The sequence below is a fragment of the Tinamus guttatus genome, unplaced genomic scaffold (genome assembly GCF_059628265.1).
Source record: "Tinamus guttatus ecotype Peru unplaced genomic scaffold, ASM5962826v1 Tinamus_guttatus_pri_ptg000639l, whole genome shotgun sequence".
Lineage (NCBI taxonomy): Eukaryota > Metazoa > Chordata > Aves > Tinamiformes > Tinamidae > Tinamus > Tinamus guttatus.
Window position 1 is genome coordinate 1,682,346 of NW_028289173.1, and position 19,714 is coordinate 1,702,059.

General features: G+C 35.3%; 1 long non-coding RNA gene across 1 annotated transcript in view; it reads left to right on the plus strand.

Moving 5' to 3' along the window:
• Positions 1-323: 323 nt before the first annotated feature.
• The window catches only part of LOC148592109 (uncharacterized), an 88,638-nt gene continuing 69,247 nt past the window's right edge, over positions 324-19,714 (plus strand). Inside the window, exon 1 of the long non-coding RNA XR_015913964.1 lies at positions 324-356. This is a non-coding gene — a long non-coding RNA (uncharacterized LOC148592109). The remainder of the gene's footprint in view (positions 357-19,714) is intronic.

Consider the following 19,714-nt stretch of genomic DNA (forward strand, 5'->3'; position numbering starts at 1 on the left):
CAAAGGTGTTTTCTATTTCTATTATCACAGAATCACAGAATGGTTGGGTTTGGAAGGGACCTCTAGAGATCATCTTGCCCAACCCCCCCTGCTCAAGCAGGGACACCCAGAGCACTTGGCACAGGGTGGCATCCAGGCGGATTTTGAAGATCTCCAGAGAAGGAGACTCCACAACCTCTCTGGGCAGCCTGTTCCACTGCTCTGTCATCTGTACAGTAAAAAATTTTTTTCTGACATAGGGATGGAACTTCCTGTGTTTTAATTTATTGCCCCTTCTCCCACATGGAGATTAAACTTCCTGTGTTTTAATTTATACCCATTACCCCTTGTTCTGTCACTGGCCCCCACCAAGAAGAGTTTGGCCCCACCTTCTTTACAAATATCCTCAGGTACTTGTACATATTGATAAGATCCCCTCTCAGTCTTCTCTTCTCCATGCTAAATAGGTCCACCTCACTTAGTCTTTCCTCATACAGTAGATGTTTGAGTCCCTTTATCATCTTTGTTGCTCTAAGCTGGACCCTCTCTAGAAGCTCCGTGTTCCTCTTGCACTGGGGAACCCAGAACTGCACACAATACTCCAGGTGTGGTCTCACCAGAGCTGATTAGAGGTGCAGGATCACCTCCCGTGACCTACTGGGAACACTCCTTCTGATTGGCCTTCTTGGCCATGAGAGCACATTGCAGCCATGGTTAATTTCTTGTCAACCAGGACACCCAAATCCCTCTCCTCAGAGCTGTTTTCCTAGCTGTAGGCTAGGTCAACCTCTAGCCTGTCCTGGTGCCTGGACTTATTCCTCCCCAAGTGCAGGACCCTGCACTTCTCTTTGTTGAACCTCATGAGTTTCCTCTCTGCCCAACTCTCTAACCTGTCTAGGTCCCTCGGAATGGCAGGTCCCTCGGACAGCCCACTGGAGTGTCAGCCACCTCACCCATTTACTCCAGAACAAAAATTCTGTATTGTTTCCTAATCTGTTAGTGTTTGATGTAAAAAAGAATCAAGAAGCACTAAGGCTATCATTATCTTTTAATGAAAACCAAAACATCTCTTCTTGAATTTGATTCTTTGTTGTTTAGATCTTTCTTATCTCAAGGGGAAAACAGCTAATTAAATTGCAACCAGTTTTCATAAATATATATTACATAGAATAGCATTTCAGAAAAACTTTTATTATTCTACATATATAATATAGATTACATTCTCTTTCTTGCTGATACATCTTAACAGTGCAGATCAGCTCATGGATATGACTGCAATCTTTATAGTATTCTTGATGAACCAAACTATTAAATTATCCAATATACAAGCCTGTGAAATTAAATTATTATACGACAAATATACTTCAAGAGACTCATGAAGGATTAATCATAAAAAACACTCCCTTTGATATAAAATTATTTGATTGCAGACTCATTAAGTCAAATAATTTCTTTAGTGACACTGGATAATTATCATCACTCAGTAATAATAGTAATATTGTAAAGAATTTTGTCTAAATAAGAAAGCGCCTGGATTTATCAAAACAAATTTTTTGACTTAAAGGGACAGAAAGAAGGTTTCTCATTAGCAGTCTGATGAGATGGGTAGTATCCCACTACAGGTGTTGAATCTGTTAAGGATGCACTTTTAAAAAGATGAGTAGCTTGCCATTGTTGAAAAAAGATGAGGTTTAAAAGCACTGGCTTATGGACAAATTCTTATCTTCCCTCTTTGAATGAATGAAAATGTAAGTAATCTTTCATTTAAGTATAAGATGGCTCCAACAGAAAAGAGCTATTGATGTATACAGTATAACCTAATAATATGATGACTTTCCGAAAGATTTGAGAATTTCAAAATTGAAGATACCATCAACCAACTGGGTGTCCTAGCAACTTTTTTTCCTAAAAATGCTGAACATATTTAGATGGCTAACAAAATTCCTTTTGTCTAGTAGTACTGGCTAATTCAGACTCAGTCTGAAATGGAGTAAAAATCAATATAACAATTAGAATGAAACAATTAAGGATATGTTGGGAAAGGAAATAATATTACAGTCCTTATAACATCATTTTCTAGAGTGAATAGTTGATGTGAGGCTTGAAAATCATATTTTTCCCAAATCAGGAGAAAAGCATATACTCAAATGTTTGTACAATATATTTCAATGATTATAGGTATGTAATAAATAATGAAAAGGTATGATTATTTTTAAGCCCTCACAAAATGACTATCCTTTTTATTCCACCCTGTCAGTCAAGATTCTTTGGTGAAATGTCAGTTCGGATAATAATGATATTTATCCTTCCTTATGAAATATTGTTGGGTGGTTTTGCTGTAGCTTTTTTTTTTTTGTTCATTTGTGTTGTTTGTTGCCTGCCAGACTTTTGGGAGGGTATTTTATCTACACCTCTGAGGTAGTGTCTGTAAGCGAAGGGTAGAAAAGTTTTTCTACACATAGTCCAAAAATCTTGTCAGGATCATTAGAAATGAATGATAAAATCAGTGTAAAGGGTCATTCTTTGACCTTTCTAGCTGACCATATATTTCTCTATCAAATTTTCATAATTTGTTAACATTCCCTTGAAAATACTGGAAAACAAGTGCTTTCTGATTTTAGGTTTATTATTATTATTATTATTTACTTCTTGTCTCCCTTTTCCCAAGCTCTTTCCTATCTGCTACATATGCCAGCCTATCAACAGGATCTTTGACACTTAAGAGTTCATCTGCTCTTTTGTGCTGATTCTCAATTTGAGAATAAATCCACCTTTGTGATGTTATAAACATATCTAAGGAAACTGCTATAATCATAATGCTTGAGACTGAATATTATGTCTTAAGGTGAGAAATAAGGAACAGAAGCGGATGAAAATAGATTTTGTTTACATGAAAACATTTTTCATAATAAACAAGGGAAGAGAACTATGTAAAATTTAATGCATGTGTTATAAAGTAACTTTAAGCTGAATGATTTTCAAAGTTTTTCATGAGTCATCAGTGGGTCTTTTAAAATACCTGTTATTGTCAATTAACTCTGTACATAGCATTTACTAGAAAGAAACCTCACAGCATATATTTCAAACTGAAAACAGTTTCACAAGAAGTCTTAGGGTGAACTGAATAGATTTAAAAGCCTGAGAACAATTACAAGTACATATAAAAACTTTGGCAGTATTCTGGGGAGATATACTTTCAACTAAGGAGTTTAAAAACACGCCCTCCATGGCTGTGGCACTAGCCGACTCACAAAAAAAGCAAAAGCCTTATCTAAATTCAGGCCCGGCTATTTCATGTCAAGAGAGAAGATTCTCCGGCAGGAACTGGCCTGCTTTTCTGAGTGTAGCACTAGCACAATGCTTGAAGAGGGAGGCGCTCTCCAGAGAAGAGCTTTTACAATGACAGTCTGATCTACAGCATCTACTCACAGTACAGGTACAGCTCTTGGAAAACACTTAGCAGATTTTTACAGATGCCTCATCACGGCAAAAATCTCTAGAGAGAAGAGGCAGTAGCAAAACCACTCGCCCTTCTTCAGGGTGAATAACCTAGTTTGGGTCAACACGGCAAACTCTGTCAAAATGACCATAAGTATATTTCCCTATGAGAATTAGTGAATATTGTCCAAATTTTAATCATGATGGTCTGATCAACTCAGACACTAGTTTTTAAGAATACCGCTCTTATGAAACCTGCACGGTTGAGGGATTTGCTTTTAGTATTTTGCTGCACTGCTTTGCTGCATGGAATGTTAAAATAGATCTTAGTCTTTATGTTCTTTATTTCAAATAAAGGAAATATTTAAAAACTTATAAATGAAAATGCATTTATGGCAAATTGACTCAACTTTGAAAAGAAGGATATAGAATCTCAGGTGAAGACTCACATAAAACATTTCAAGAGTTCAAACATTTCTCTAAGGCTTTTCCAAAGTAAAAATAACAAAACAGAAAAGTTGATCATCTACATAGCCTTCCCAAAATGTCAGGCAATAGTGTTGGAACTTGAAAGTGTGTATGTGACAAAGCCATGCCACATGCATGAGATGTAATACTACAAAATCATCATGTGTTTAAGAGCATTTGATCACCCCTCCAGCCCCACTTCTAAAAGCTGCCAGTGAGATCTGCATGATAGCAAGTGAAATATGTTCCTAATTTTAACACAGGTTACATATTTATGAACAGCATGACCACGAATTAATAGAAAGCATGGAATAGTTATTAATCATACCAATATAACAACATTGACCCTGCACTGACTTATGGATTTCCTCCATTCAACTCCCAGAATTTTCTCCAAAGCGTTTTTGATCTGGAAACAGATGGAGCAGCTGGAGGTGGGCTGAACTGTGGCTTTTCCTTTCCTGCAGAGTTGTTCTTCTCTGATGCTAGTGAACATTGACTGCCTGCACTGACTTGTATGCAGAGGGAGGAAATGGAAGACTAGTACTTCATGAAGTGTGAAGACGAAAGTTGGCAAGGGGCATTTCCTGCAGCGAAAGAAAGAAGTAACTCGTAGTGCAGGAATTCCCTTTCCTCAGTGTTTTCAAGTAAAAATAAATAAATAAAGGCTTCCTAGAGGTATTTTGCAAGAAAGCATGTCCTGCCATGATAGAAAACTCTTGAGGCACTGTGTCCAATTTTCTGTAACATGGCTGCCAGAGCGAGGAGGTTAAACCCACACTCACTCAAATCCCCAGTGAATCTTGTCCCAGAGTTTTAACTAGGATTTTTTCCTTCAGTATGGTTCTATTATGCCTTGCTCCTCTCAGATCTGTGAAAGATTCAGGCATTACTGCTAATCACTAACATGTATATTATTTATGAACATTAGAATAAACTTTATTTCAGCGGGCTGGTTTTTAAGTTTATTTTTCTTATTTGTTATTCGTGGAAACATAAGCATTTTGCAGCACTTGCATCTTTCTCAGATTGTGAAGAAGATGAGGTTTTTAAAAACGAATTTAAGCTTGTCAGAGGCCTGATTTCCGGTGAATGCTGAATTTGTTCTTTCTAGCACTGATAAATCTTTACAGTCTCCAAAATTAGGCTTTCAGAAATATTAAGAGTAAACAAATAATTTATTTGTTAATACCTTAGTATAAGAAATACATTGTTAAATAAAATTACTATTCTATTTTTACCTACCTTCGGAACGAAAGTATATCCAGAAATACAATTGGCTACTCCAAGAATAAACTGATCAGTACATGACCTGGAAACTGGTTCTTTCTTGCAGGTTTATAGTCCTGATGTCAGTCTTCATTTCCAGTATTGCTTGCTTGCTTGCATAAACTCACCCAGCCACAATGAGAAAATTTGAAATTAAAAAGAGTACAAGATTTCTTATGAAGATAAGTATAATTGGAAGTGGAGGTCTATAGGCTTCAGTGAACTGATGTGGCCTGAGTATAACGTCATTTGCTGTATTACTAGCATACTCAAATTCATATTCTTAAATATTTTTATACCTAAGTGTCTGTCTGTAGTGTATTTAAATAGCTGGCATTTTTCACATTTTCAATTAATTGTCTGATTCCCCTTTCAAAGGGAGAACTGTGCATTACATAGAACATTTTTTTTCTGAGAGATATTTCTTTGCTACAGCTTTGTGTTTTTTAAAATAGCCTTGCAATATATCTTTTTAGAGAAGTAACCCTGAAGTGGAATGCAGTGCTATGATATGGGCTGCCTCTCCATCTTATACTGCCTCCCAGAAAAGGTCTACTTTTTGTAAAAACAATTTTTGTCTTATGGTACTTTCTCTCCACTAGTTCTTCCCAGTAAATAGTTGATCAAGGTTAAATCGCTTTCTATATAACTGGTAATACTTATCCTGTCACAAAAACATTAGGTCAAATACTATATTCACAAAATCAATGGGAGAATATTTAATGGAAGCACATATAATGATTACAATAAAATGCACTGAAAGTAACATTTTGGTTAAAGAGATTAAAATTAATCTCTTGGAGGTCTCATTTTCTACTCAGTAGTTGTTGTTCTGCAGGGAATCTAGACCATGATTTATTCCGCTTGAGACATATTACCATCAAAAAGACAAACTATAACTGTTAATTCTTATCCCTGAAGGCAAAGCTATATAGTACGTGCTTAAGATGATTTTCAGTTTAGTTGGTTGCCTTTTCCAGTTCTTAGAAATATCAAAATATTAGGTATTAAGTTTTCTTCTCTTAGATAACAATGTAAAGAATATTTTATGATGAGTCATGCACGTGAAACATTTAAGAATTTCTTCCTTACTTAGAATATACATAATTTCTGTGAATTTATTCACAACTTGTTAATTATTTTGTACTCCTTTTAATGACTCCAAAGTGAATATTGAGATGCTTAATATGAAATTGAAAATGCGTGGATTCAGCAAATCACTTAAGTATGGTCTCAAAAGGTTTTTTTTTTTTTTTTTCTTGGTAGAAGATCATCTTAGAGATCATTTATGCAAACTTGACATCAAGTCCATGTGCCCTGGTGGGCTTGCTCAGCATGCACATGAGTGCTGAGCAAGCTGGCAGAAGTCATCTTTAGGTTACTCTTGATCACCTTTTAAAAGTCATGGAGAATAACAGAAGTGCCTGAGGACTGGCAGAATTCCTCCAGTCTTCAAAAAAGGCAAGGAGGAGGGCTCAGGCAACTACAGGCCAGTCAGCCTCACCTTGATCCCCAGAAAGGTGATAGAACAACTCATCCTGGAAGCCATCTCCGTACATTTGAAGAAGGTGATCAGATGTATCAACATGGATTCACCAATGGGAAGACACGCTTAACTAACCTGATAGATTTCTATGATGGGATGTCTGGCTGGATAGATGAAAGGAGAGCAAGAATGTTTCTCCTTTGACTTTAGGAAGGCTTTCAATACTGTCTCTCAGAATATCTTCATAGATAAGCTTGGGAAAGCTTGGGGACAGGTGGACTGGGAATCAGCTGAAAGGCAGAGCTCAGAGAATGTGATCAGCCATACAGAATACGGGTCTTTATCTAGCAGTGTCTCCCAGGGATCAGTATTGGGTCCAGTCCAGTTCAACTTATCAATGACCTGAAGGAAGGGAGAGGGTGTACTCTCAGCAATTCTGCTGATGATACAAAACTGGGAGGCATGGCTGATACATCAGTGGGCTGTGCTGCCGTTGAGAGAGACCTGAATAGGCGGGAGATATCTGCATAGGGAAACCTTATGAAGTTGAAAAAAGGGAAGTGCAGAGTGCTGCATTTAGGGAGGAATAATTCCTCCTCCTGGAGGCTGACCTGCTGGAGAGTACCTTTGTAGAGAAGGACATGGGGTCCCTGGTGGACTTCTTGTTCATCATGACTCAGCAATGTTTCCTTGAGGCCAAGGAGACAAACGGATGCACTACGAAGAGTCTTGCCAGCCGGCTGAGGAAGAAGATCCTATCTCTCTCCTCGGCCCTGGTGAGGCCACATCTGGCATGCTGTGTTCTGTTCTGGACTCCCCAGCACAAGAGATATGGAGCTACTGGAGCGAGTGTAGTGAAGGACTGCTAAGATGCTGAAGGGACTGGAGCACCTTTCCTCTTTCCTATCACAAAAGGCCACACAATCTGGGACTGCTCAGCCTGGAGAAGGCTAAAAGGAGGATCTTATCAGTGTATGCAAATATCTTAAGGGAGAGAATGGGCCAGACTATTTTCAGTCTCAGACAGCAACAGGACACACACTGAAACCTAGCAAGTTGCACCTGAATTTGAGGAAAAACTTCTTGACTGTGAGACTGACTGAGCACTGGCATGGGTGCCCATAGACTCGGTGGAGTCTCTGTCCTTGGAGATATTCAAAACCCACCTGGACACAATTCTGTGCAATGTGCTTTAGGTGACTGGGCTTGAGCAGGGTGGTTGAGCTAGATGATCTTCAGCTAGATGATCCCTTCCAACCTCAACCATTCTGTCATTCTGAAGGGATTCAGTATTGATGTTGATCCTCAGGTAAATGTTAAATGCTTGGCTGAATGAAGTCAACGTGTTTGGAATTCTGTGGAATTTCCTACATGGAAGTATTTATTTCTATGGTTATTTCTCAATATTTAATCTGTGTAGTGCTGAGTGATAATATCTTAGTAAACTGTTTAAAAATGATATGAATTGACATTTTCAGACATGCATTCAGTTCTAGATTATAGAAATGTTGCACATATAGTTTTGAAAACTGCCTTTCAAGCATTTCAAATCCAATGAAAAAAGGCAAAATATATTAACTATAGTACATGATTTGTAAATTAATACAAATGTTTTTCTACATTTGATCTAACTTTCTTCACTCTGGACCTAGATTCAGTAAAATATGTAACTGTGTTACTACCTTAAGGTTTATGAATGCTCTTATTTATGATATGTGTTTAAAATTAAGCATACATGTGCTCACTGGTTGCCCCTTCTACCACTCCTTCACAAAGAGCTAAATTCTAGGAGAGTGCTCTTGAATCACCATGACATACAGATGTTCCATGCGCTGCGGTGTTACTCACTAGTGCCAAAGGCACCATCGTCATCCACTCAATTTTAAACTATTCCCATACATCATAGCACCAAGTCTCCAAGCACAATGGACTTGTCACTGTCATGTTATGTACATTACCTCTATGTCCCTTAGGCACACGCCACGCTTTAAGAACTTTCAGTTATTTCAATTACCAGAGAAATAATATATCTTCATAGTAAAATACTTCATTATAGTGCATGACATACTATAATCTGAGCAAAGCAACTCACTGATTTTTTTTTTTTTTTTAAGACTTAGGCAAAGAAACCCTGCCAAGTGCTATGCAATCACAAGGTAAAAATACCATGAAGGAAGACGATACAGGAAATATTTTTGATTTTGGTATTTTTAGTGGAATTTCTCTTTCAGCTAGTAACACCAATACCTAGGTCAGTAGCCAGAGAGTTCAGAGGCAAAATCTCTGTACTCAATACTGCAGTCAACCTGTTTTATAATATGAAGAAAGCTCCATCAAGCTCCAGTGGCTTATTTCTAATTGAAGATTTCTGCATTTGTTTATATAGAGTGTTTTGATAAATTTAAAACACTGTAAAAACAACTGGTGTTAGAATTTTTATTATGCACTACACATAACTAAGAAAAAATATGAGAAAATATGGGAATAATGGAGTTTCATTTTTTATACATAATTGCTGACAACTGTATGCATCTCATCCATCATTGTAAGCTAAGACTGCATCCAATTAACCTAAAATAGTGTTAATGCTGTATGGAAGAAATAGCACTCATTCATCTTATTTTGTTATAACAATAACAATATATATCAATATAACAACAAAAAATAATTGTATTAGACTGATGTAATAAAGTTCTTAATAGAAGGCAATAAAGCTATTATCACAAAACTATCATTAATACTTCAGAATTTTAAAGGCCATTTCTATCGTTCTTGTAAATCTTGCACTAAGATGCAGTAATAAATATCCTCTGAGATTGCAGAAGCATTTGAGTATATGACATTATGAATGTGCTATTTTTGGCATTACAATGGTGAGGCACATCCCATACTACCTAATAAATCTATTCTAGGAGATAAATAACATATTTTTATGCAATACAGTGGACTTCAATAGAGCATAGACACACAGAAGTTCTGGATAAATTCTAAATATTTATTTCTTTTCTTCTATGTCATCAATTCTATTCATTCTATGTTAGAAACAAAAGACGATTTTTTTTCCTGCTAATTATTATTTAATGGATAAGACATACTAGGTTCATCAAAATGTTTGCAATGGAAGTAACCTCTGACTAAACCTTAAAAAGAAATGGCCTACTATAGGATGTGCACATACTTCGCATTTGATAAATTAATTTGAATTTAAGCAGGTAAGGTTTACACTGAGAAAATCAGAATCAACTGATTCTTTTCAGCCATTCATTAACAAAACATTCTGTGAAAGTGGAATGCCAAGTCATTCCTTACTTGTCATCAGAGATGTGTTACCTCTTTTTTGATGGACATTTATAGTGCAACATGAACCTGTGTAGATAACTTATTTTTGTTATTTTCAAATAATATACCTTTAGTTCAAAAATCTAAGCTTCTAGAATTATTCCCCTTTGTAACCAAAGGAAAGTCTGATATACTGGTATGTATGTACTGAACACAGTTTTTATTAATTTTAGATGTGTGAAAATGTGTTAGGGACATACATAACAAAATTTAATTATTAATTGTACTGTCAGCTAATGCAACAACAACACTTTTCAAATGTATGAAATTAGATATCACAGATAGAGCAACTGCCTCAGCACAGTACTGAATTAGGACTCACTGGATGCCAATACAAAAAAAAGAGAATATTTTCATAGTGTTGGCCGCCTCCCAGGCCAGATTTTCTTTCCTCAGAGTGATGGTACCAAAAGGTTATGTTTTTATTCCTCACTAAATTCATAGAATAAGATAGCATTGTAGTCCAAAATGATCTTATTTCAATTTGAGTTTGCTGAGTTGCTTCATACAAAGAAAAAAAAAATACACTACTTATATTTTGTGCCCACTAGGTTGGATTATCATAACTGTGTGCAAAGCTGAATGCCAAGTCCCCTATAGTATATAGCATTACTGCCCATCTTCTCCCCTTCTTAACTATTCCTCTATCTTGAAGTAAATTTCTGTTCTGTTCCATTTTTTCAGGTGATTCACAACAACATCAAATCATATAAATTGTTACAATGACCAAAGTATCCTGACAAAAATGCTAGTCCCAGAGTAAAAATGAAGATGTGAAATGTTCTCTGAGTATTTGACCTGTTCCACAACCTCTCCCATAACAGTTTCAGAAGGAATCATGCAAATCAGAGGAAATTGGGTAAATAAATAACATTGCAGTTCACTCTTCTTTGAGAAACCCTTTCTAGGATGAAATAATATTCACATTCCATTTCTGGCATTAAAAGTAATAATTTTAGACATTCTATAAATCTAGCTGAAGGCTTATTAAAATTGAGCTGATGAGTGCTGGAGAAAAAAAAAATGAATTTTTTGAATTTACCATAAAAACAAAGAATTGGATAAATATGCAAGACAACAATATTTACCATAATTCTTACTCTATTATCTTCACTGATGGCTGAAGTTCACCTAGCTAAAATATTAGATATGTGTTCGTGTTGTCCATGTTTCTACATAGTATGGTTTTATAAAAGCAATTTTTCATATCGATTTCATATTGATTCAGCAATGTCCTTCCTACACCAATTAAAAACTAAGTTCAGTGCATTCAGAAGTGCCTCCTACTTTCTACACTGTGAAAGTAACACCATTTTTTTCTCCTTTACTCCTCTACAGAGGATCTCTGGTTAAAACAAAACATTGTAAAGTCTTTTCATTTTTTTGTGGAGCGCCAAAAACGCATAAAACAATTTACAGGCACGAAAAGATATCTCAAAATGTTCCATATAAGATCTTGAATGTCTTCATGTGTGTGCACATATACATGTGTGTGTGTGTGTGTGCGTGCATGCTTGCTTATGTGTGCACTCCTATACATACATTTTACATGTGCTCTGAAATCTTTCCAGGATGAAGCTCAAAGGACAGAAGACAGAAACTCATTATCCTTGACTTTGATTCAGGAAAGCATTTAAGTCCAGCTGCATTCATGAAGGACACAAAAGCATGCATTTAACCTTAAACATATACCTCAGTTTTTGCTAAATAGATCTGGGATTTGAAACAAGATTAGATGGTATATGGAATCAGAGGCAGTTTTATCAGTCTGCAGTATCCTAGTTGACTGAAACATATGGAGTATATATAAAGAAGCTAGGAGAGAAAACAGGCGTGAGTAAAAAAGAAAATAGTAGACTCTGAAAGAAATGGAGCTCCAGGAATGGGGATGTCCTAACAGTAGGATGCTAAACAATACAAAGAACATGTAAAAAGTAGTGGTTCCTAAGCCAACAGAAAATTTTATTAATGAAAAAGGGTTCCTTCCAGAGTTCATATCTGGGAATAAGTATTCCAGGTGATTGAGTCATTTTACTAGCATAATAACAAGGATTCTCTATGGCCTCAGATATTTCTGTAAATTTCTACTATATCTCTCTTCACTCTGATGATACGTTTGCAGGAAGAGAAGTCATTAAAAGGATTACTGTTTTTTTTTTTTTTTTTTTCCCCAAGTTTCTTAAAACCGTTTGATAAAAATATATTTACAAGCAGTTTGCAACCATTTCTGCAACAACGTGCCAGGGCCTAAACTGGAAGGACTGGAAGGTTTGCCACTGAACTCAGTGCAGAAACTGAGTACCTTTAACTTATTTCAACCCGATTTTAAGCAAAAGTCACTAAAGTCTGGGTTCTGTGGACCACGGAATTATTCTGAGATAATCAGACAAATAGTTCCTTCTAGAGGAAGGCAATGTAAATCACCTTGCAGTATACTGCAATGGATTATCATTTGTGTTAGCAGGGCACAACATTTCAGTCACTGAAATTCTTCTAGCAATTTAATGTGTCACTGACATTACTTTTGATGAAGCATGTTGAAGTAATAATTGGTACATAACTTTGGGGGAATCCTTTGGCCACAAAGCAGAATTGCATAGAAGGTGTGCCAGATGGATAGAAAAATTTAATTAAGAGAAGCAGCCAAACTGACAATATGAGGGTTTACATAGATTTTCATTAAAAATAAATGAACAAACAAACAGTTAAAATGATTTGAAAATACACAAAAGCAGAATTGCTACAGACAATGACAAAAATTTAAATGTGCAGTAGCTTTATTTTCATTACACCCTGCTTCTGTGACTTTTAGACTTTCTTTTTTTTTTCATATTTAGTTAAGTGATCAAGTGAGTGACTTTTAATTTTGTGCAGCTGCAATAACCCCTGAATGGTTAATGCTACCTTTTATTCTTTATCATTTTCTTTTATGAGCTAAGGGATTGTTCATCCAGATTCCTCTAATCCTCATAATACCTGGGCCATTATTACAAATCCTAGCTCTTCAGATAGCATCTAATTTCTTATGAATCTCATGGGTACTAAAGGAGTCTTGTTAAATGAAAAAGGAGGTATCACTTTTTGCCTAGGATTTTATTCGTAATTCAATAGTTTAAGTACCAAAATATAGAAATGATTAACTGCAGATTCAGTCTGCATACTATAAGTGTAAGCCTATTTTTTGGAGATGGGTTCAGTATATTAATTCTCATAAATACATGGCAAGCAGAGGACAAAGATACTCATGATGCAACAGATTATAATACAGTCATCCATGTCTTAGGAAAAAAAAAAAAAAAAGAACAAAAACCTTGCACTCACACTGCGGACTGTTCAGTAATATTCATTTAAAAATTTTGGCTTAGCAATAATGATTCATACTTTTTTTTTTTCCCACTGATCCAATTAACTTGTCTTCAGACATTACTCACAAAGAAAACCGTGTAAGAACTATTGCAGGTATAACTCTGCATGACCACAGAAGCATGGATAGCAGTTTCCCATAATACTGCAATGAAGCTCCGTCTTGTATATTTGTTTTTCACTACAGAAAGGGAACAGAGATTTTCTGGAGTTTGAAAATGATATTTTTTTTGTCCTTAATAGTAGTTATATTGTTTTTGTGTGTGGATAGGGACTAATTTTCCAAGGACTATTAAGGAAAGTGTATGATGCACTGGCTAGTACATTAGCATAGACGACAAGTCATACATATTGAATTTCCTGTTTTGAAACAGCCTTTCTGTATTTCCACTGTCTTTGCTTAATGCTAATAACTACAAGACTTTCAGATTTTGTCTACACAGTTTTGGAAACCATAAAATGACTGAGATCCAACTGAGTTCTAAACTTGAAGGACTGTCAGAAGCGTTCAATTAAAATGTCAAGTAGAAGTACAGGTGTGCAGAATTTTCAATATCTTCAGGTTACATTCATATAGAGTATACAGTCTTAAAATTCCTGAATCTGCAAATAGCTATGCAAAATGGCCCCTATCTTTTCATCCCTCCAGATAAACTTTCCCTCTTTTACATGGGCTGGATGTATTTATTATGGTGCCATCACAACAGATCAACCCTGAGCCACCATCATTTGACAAAAGGATGAAGAAAGGTCCCACAGGTGTGCTGCTCTAAAGCCAGTACTATTTCCTCTAGTATAGCCAGGAAATTGGCTCTTCACACAATGTAATTAAAGGCCTCTTATTGATTATCCCACCTCTGAAGGATGACATGGTTCTTAAAAAGTGCTTGGAATAATAAAGCGTGAATACAATGTAGAACTCCTCTAAAAACACTAAAACACCTCTAAAATTCCTCTAAAATTATTAGTGTACTGCTCAAATGAAGCTTGCTTTCTAGAAAACCCATGAAAACATCCTCATGCTATGTTTCATTTCCAATATTTTTAGATGAAGGAAAGTACAGGGATGGATAAAAATTTAGTTTTACTCATTTATTATTAAGTAAGAGCCAATAAATTAGTGTAAAATACAACCTAATGCAGATTTAAACCTGTCCAAGGAAGAAAATTAGATAAGAGTCAGTAGCTACGAGTTAGTATTGCCCTCCATTTCCAAAAATACTGTTAAAATGTACTCCATCCTACGGACTCATTGAATCTAATTACATTTCTCAGAACCATATTTTATAGTATCATAGATGGGCAATCCATGTTTTCAAGTGCCATCCTATGCCGAAATAAGCAGCTCTATATTTTTAAATTTAATTCTACAGCTGGCTGTACTAGCTGGTTCCTACTGTGTACTAAGGTCTGTTCCAAATCCCACTATTTTAATGGCTGCAAATTTTCTTCTAAAGTCCAGTCTGAATGCATTCACAGCCAATTTGTACTTATTTGTTGTTATGTCAGCCTTATCCTTTATGCAGCTCTTCTCTTTCTCTTTCCTATGGTGTGGGTGTCTTTTCCTTCCCCACCTTAGAAAGGGCATTCTATTCCAGTCTCTTTTCATAAAACATCGCATAAAACAGTCTTCCCCGGTAAGTATTTCAGTAAGAAGCAATCTTTACACATCCACATGGACAGCGTTTCATAGAATATTGCCAAAGAAAAATTCTTTATTGGAATAAGCTTAACTAATAAGTTCTGTCTGTGGATTTCAATGTCCGATTACCACCCCATGGAAGGGTATTTTTTGGGAATTTCCCTTCCTTCCTCATTTACAGTTGAGAAACTCTCTGTTTATAAAAGGTGATTTTAGGCTGTAATACAAAAACACAATCTTACAGTATATATAACACAGCATATAACTTGCACTGTAAACTATAGGCCAGTTCATAATTCAGGGTCATCCAAATCTCACATATCATAATCTCATCTTCTACTATAGTTCTACTGCCTACCAGAATGATTGCCTCTATATTTACCCCTCAAGCAGCTTTTTCTGTTGGTTTCTTTGGTCAGTTCTTCCAACCTTGTCTAGAACCACTTTTTCCACTGACTGGAAAGTTGGTAGTCATTTATATGTTCCTTTTCACTAATGCTTGCCCTGACAAATACTATGTCAAATATTCAGTCTAAGCACAATTATCTCCCATTTATTTCTTCCACAACAATAATGTATGTTATCAAAGAAACAATGCATGAGATGAGATCACTTTTTTTTTTTTAAGATAAGATGTGTTCTGTCATCTCTCCATTGGTTGCTTATTCTTTCTCTGCAAAATCCATTCTAAAGTTCCAGGTACTATAGCTGCCCAGTTTTTCTTACAATTAGAGAAAAGCAAAGACAGTGTCTGCAATAGAGTAAAAGGTATGCTTGCTCTCTGTCTTCTGATTTCAGACTTACTAAATATCCTTGCCATTACACTTGCAATTTCCTATGACAGTTGTCTCCGTATTCAAAAAGATTATCCTTCCTTTTGCCTCCTTTAGTGTCCCCACTTCCTGATCTAAGCTGACTGATATCCTTGGGTTTTCGTTTTAAATTTAGGTATATCAATTCATTTTTTGCAGGCTATTTTAAATTATGTCACAGTTTTCAAATTTCAGTCAATTTTTGGAACCTTCAGATAACTACAAGAATAGAGTTGCACAGATTATAACATGTAGATACCTAAGTTGCTTGCAATAATTGACAGCACAAATCTACCCAAAAATTATGAAAATATGAATCATATTCAAATTTAATATTGATATCTGTTCGATCTGTTCAGTGATATCTAACCAGAGAAATAAATCAATCATAGTGATTTTTTTTTTTTTGCTGAATATCTATTTTAGTGACTTCTAATGTATGACATATTTTCTTCTGTTGCCATAACAAGTGAGACGGTCACAGGTATGAGATGCGGTACGTAAGCACGGACTGTCTTTGAAGGGATTCTTTTAATCTCTAAACAAGAACACACTAACAATTCACTAGGAAACTGTTTTCCATTGAGGTGTGACATAAAATGGAACAAGCAAAGAGGAATGTGCAGAACTGAAATTGCTTGCAGAATTTACAATTAGGGCTTAGTTATAAACTAAAACATATTACTTTTTCCTTTAAAATTGTTTTACATTTCTGTCATGTAACTCACATTGATAAGAGTGTCAGAAGAAGTTTTTTAAAAGGCTATGAGATAAATTATGAGATAGGTTTTTCCCTTTGGTAAAACACAATATAAATAAACTGCGAGAAGAAAAAAAACCCTTTTTCTAAAGTTGTTTTTTTACAAGCTTCAATCCATTCATTTTCTTTCTTAAAATGTTTAATTATGAGAGAATAAATTGCACAAAAGGATCTCAGCACACTTTACCTACATGTGCTTGCTGTTTCAGATTAAGCAGATGCACTTACTGAATATAACCTACATAACCATATAACACTGGAAATGCACATAGAGCTAAGGAGCATTCATGACAATTCTACTCACAAGTCTTTCTTTTTTTTTGTGTTGCTTAATATTATTAGACAATAAGAACTATACTTAAAAATATGCTCCATACATAAGAAACAAATAAATTGAATATCTTGTAAGGGTAGTATAGTTTTTATAGTTATTATAGATGCTTTATAGCTTATAGCTGTGCCATTCATAAATTATGTAGCCATTGCAGCTCAGAGAATACAGCTTCATCTCTATCTTTTTTTTTTCCTCTTCTTTCTCATTTTATGACATGACTAGAATATTAAGTCATGCCTGAATTTCAGAAAGCACTTTTGTTCTAAGATTCCATTCAAACTCTTTTCCTCTTTGATTTTTTATTTTTTTAAGTGTTGATTCTCTCACATGGTAAATATGAATAATCAAATAAAATTCTAGCAAGACATTTTTGAGATGCTTTTTCTTTTGGTGTTAACTTCATAAAATAGACTTTTCACCTGTCTTCATTGCTCTTGTAGATTTTGATACATTTTTATGTAAATTACTCTATACACTATCCTATTTTGGTTTGCTTATTTATATAAATAAAGTAAAAATGGGATAAAACAACAAAAAGGAGAGGTTAAAAAATTAAAAAAAAAAAAGGATGATGCAGTTGAGAACTTTTGCTGTAAGAGCATAAATTCTCAGATCATAATTACTCTCTCTGGTACTCCATGGAAAGAATGGGCAACTATTGTTATATTCTAGCTTCATGGATTTTTTTTCTTTTTTTTTTTTTTTACAAAACATTTTTATTTTGCAGACAAATGGTTCTAATCTTTATGTTTCAGCACGTGAATATGTTGTTGTAACAATGAATTGTCTCGGAGATGTAGAACAGCCGGTTTTTTGATTCTCATGTACACTGAATTCACATTACCATGCTCTAGCACTACAGAAGAACATCAGAATAAAAATACTTATCCTCTATTTATTCTCTACTTAAGACCCTTTCCTCTCTAAAATCAATGTCAATTGATGCAACTTTAAATGAAAAAAGCTAGCCATAGCATAAAATAAATTCTATATTCTGTTTTGGTCATTGCTTTTCAACAAATGTAGCTCTTAAGCAGAAATGTAAATTAGATGAGAAACTTTGTGTTTGAATAAAGAAGAATGAAAAAAAAATAGAATTTAAATTAGCAAACTGGAGAAGACATAAAATGGCATAAAAAAGACATATTTGTTTGCCTTTACCAAAGCTGATGAAGTTGATAAGCAAGCGTGACTTCTGCAGAAATGTAAATCATCTGCCATAAGCATAAAACAGTAAGAACTGAAAGAGCTAAGCTTATGCCCTAGGATAAATGACAATATTGAAGCTCAGAAGGAAACATCCTTTCAAGATACAACTCTGCTTAAGTAGATGCAACATGGACATGTGTAAGGCTTTCTTCCTCAAGTTCTACAATGCCAGCAAACAGGACACGGCATGTCAGGAGTGTATCTATCACTCCTGTGCTTTCTTGATCACACACAGTCTCTTACATCCATTATAACATAAACATTGGACCATTATGAGCCACACTGTAGCCTGCTGTAAATCTGAAAGGACATCACTTAATACACCAACTGCTTAGAAGAGCGACAAAAGCAATTTTGTTCAAGAGGCAACACAAGTGTTTTCATAAAATCTTTTCTTTCTTTCACCCCTCCACTTCCCCTCCTGATACATCATTGACTACACAGATTATAATTTCTGGTCAGTGAGACACCATAATGCATGTCATGCTGGGTGTTGATTTTTTTTTTAAAAAAAACATGTATTAAAAGTGTGTGAGTGTTCTAACTTAACTAGAGTAACAACTTATCAGCAAGACGTGCATCTCAAAATAGCTGCATTGTTCTAGAGTTTCTCACTTGGTGCTAACAGAAATACAGTCTTAAGATGCTTTTATTAAAAAAATAGTAAAATAAAATTAATTAAATAAAATTAAAAATATTTTAAAAATATTTTTTAAAAATGAAAATCTTTTGTTAAAAGACATTTACTCCAAACATAAAGGAGCAAATTGCATGGTGTAGCTGCTACTTACTCACTCTCTCCTATATTCAGCTGTAGGGAAGCAGTAAATATGGGGTTATTCCATCAGCAAAGTCCAGTCCCACTCTCCCTGAGCAAGGCCGAGGAGGGATGGCCTGGATGGAGGGCCAAAGTGAGGCTGGTCACGGCCATTAAGACCTATTGCTGCCCTTAGAGGCCTGATACCTAGTTCTGAAAAATTCCTGTGGTCATATAAGTTGTGGCTCATGTATAGACTTGTTGCCTTTAAAGATTTATCATTAAACAGCAATGATATGATTCAATTAGTTTCTAGTTTTGTTGGTATCTTTCACATAATAACCATCTACTGGAAGCTGAGAGAAGAAAGTCTTAGCACTGTATTAGTGAAATGTGTTTCCATTTTAATAAAACTTATGGGAAACAAGCCCAAATGCATCTGTGCTTTTGCATTGTTATGACCAGTTTTGACAGGAAATCCTATAAAACTTTAAGAGTTCTACAGGTAACATGAAAAGATAAGCGCACACACGCGTGCACTACACTTGTAAAAAAAATTCTCAGATCATGTTCTCCAGGAGAAAAGCTCATAGGTGGGCACATGTTGCTCTATCTTTCTCTGCTTGTACTCTAATTCCTAGAGCACAAGGAAGAGTGCTGTCAAATTGAGATCTTTAATTTTTTGAAGTATACTATTAGGGTATTTTTGGAAGGAAACAGGTTTGTATCATCTGCCAAACATTTTCTGCTACTTTACCAATTTCAGGAAGTGGTAATAAAATGTATTTACTGCTGTCAAACTGTTCTGTTTTCTCTAGAATATAGAAATGATTAAAAAAAAGGTGCATGCACTATTTT